Genomic DNA, 2,343 nt, shown 5'->3' on the forward strand with positions numbered 1-2,343 from the left:
CAATTTATAGATCATTCTACTCATCGCAGCCTGCTCTATAACCTGCTGCCTGCATACTGGAGTATATTATCAATGTGACAGGTTCACTATAATAGAAAACCTGTACTAACATATGTCAGACAAGTAAATCTGGATTCCTACCAAAAACTAGCATTTAACCAACAGCAAAATTAGAAAAATGGTAGAGATTTATCAAACTTGGTGTAAAGTGAAACTGGCTCAGTTGCCCCTAGCAACCAATCAGATTCCACCTTTCATTCCTCACAGACTCTTTGGTAAATGAAAGGTGGAATCTGATTGGTTGCTAGGGGCAACTGAGCCAGTTTCACTTTACACCATGTTTGATAAATCTCCCCCTATGTGTCTGTCTGGCACCCTTAGACTCATGTTGGCTGAATTGGCTGCCGGTATAAGGGGCTTCCTAGAAGCCATACTGAACGTTCCTGTGTATGGAGAGGATGGGCGGCGTGTGGGAGATATAATAGACAACTGGATGATTGTTTGGCTGTCAGTTATTAGGTTATTAAAGGTGTGTGTGTGTGTGAGGGGGGGGGGGGGGCATTACTTTTAAGCCTACTAAACAAAAACAAAAAGTTGATAGAAACAATAGGTGAATTTGGAATGACACATTCCATTTAAAAGCCAATAGAGGTCCAATGTGCTGCCTCTTTTAATACATACTACAAGCTCAGAAAACATTTTGCTTATCTTGAGTCCAGAACCTCGTAGCCTGTTCAGGTATCACTTTAATGATTAGACGCACTCTCTAGTGTCTCGTTCCAGCTCAGTAATAAGCACAATCCATAACTGGCTGGTTGCATCTGTCCCATCACTGCGCAAGGTGATAATTGAAGATGGTAAACTAAAGGGAATGCAGTAATCCCTCTGAAAGATCCTCTAGGATTCACACATAGTTAAACCCATAACAAAGCTGTGAATGCTCCTAAGTGATAACACTGCTTGGTGTGGTAAACATTCACTTCATGCCTCATCAACAACACTGGCTGAGCAGCTCTGCTGCTATTACACTGGACGCTGTCCTCGTGTTACCCACTGATAGACAGGAGGTTTATATCACTATTTAGCATTGCAAAAACATCCAGATAGGTTACTCCCAATCCATCCATCTACAGCTACAGACAGACTACAGATGTGCATTTATAACCATCCACATTTGCGCAGACTCATTCGTGTTATAGGTGGATGTGTGTCCCAATAATAGACTGTATTCAGATCGCGGCCCCAACTTTGACTCGTAACACCTACAGGTATATGGGCCACAGAACAAGAATGGTTCCTTATTCTGTCTGCATTTGCAGACGTGTGAAAGGGGCCCTACCCTCACCTGATGATGAGGAGATGAAATGGGTAAAGTATAGAACAAAGACCCAGTTCTAAATGATGGAAGATTTGAGCATCAATATGTATTTTGGTTTCAATTGGCAATTCTTATGTTGTTGGGGAAATAATCCTCCATTCTTTAGTTATAACACATGGAAACTAGAGATGAGCGAACCGGGTTCGGGTTCGATTCTATCCGAACCCGAACGTTCGGTATTTGATTAGCGGGGGCTGCTGAACTTGGATAAAGCTCTAAGGTTGTCTGGAAAACATGGATACAGCCAATGACTATATCCATGATTTCCACATAGCCTTAGGGCTTTATCCAACTTCAGCAGCCACCGCTAATCAAATGCCGAAAGTTCGGGTTCGGATCGACTCGAGCATGCTCGAGGTTCTCTCATCTCTAATGGATACCTATAACCTAAATAAACATTTCGTTTACAGCTATTGCATATGTATAGCTACCTTTCGTATTTTAGCATATTTCAACCTTTGCAATAAAAAGGATAAAATCTGCAGCATTTCTATGACACAAGTGCACAAAGGAACCCCATTACATATTTCAGTGACTGAACAAGGAGATATCACCATGTGTAATAAGGTCAGCAATTAGCCTGAGAGCGCGTTCACACTATGGAATTCGCGCAGATAACCTCAGACTGATTCTGTGCACTCAAACCCCACGCTCCCCCTTGAAAATCTGCCCGTCCTATAGGCTCCATTCTATTCAGGCAGATTCAGCCGTCCGCCCCGCCAAAAAGAATTGACGGTTCTGCCAATGAGACAGCCAGATGTTCAAGCGGGTGAGTGCACAGAATCCAAAGGATTCCATGGTGTGAATGCACCATTATTACAGAAAACATGGGAGTCTGTAAGGATTTGCCAGCACCTATACTAAATCTAATCGGCACAACTGTCATACCTTGTAATGGGAAGACATGACACTAACTGCCCTATATAAAAAAAATCGTGTTTTCAACCAGACAAACTCACTACAAG

The sequence above is a fragment of the Dendropsophus ebraccatus genome, chromosome 5 (genome assembly GCF_027789765.1).
Source record: "Dendropsophus ebraccatus isolate aDenEbr1 chromosome 5, aDenEbr1.pat, whole genome shotgun sequence".
Classification (NCBI taxonomy): Eukaryota; Metazoa; Chordata; class Amphibia; order Anura; family Hylidae; genus Dendropsophus; species Dendropsophus ebraccatus.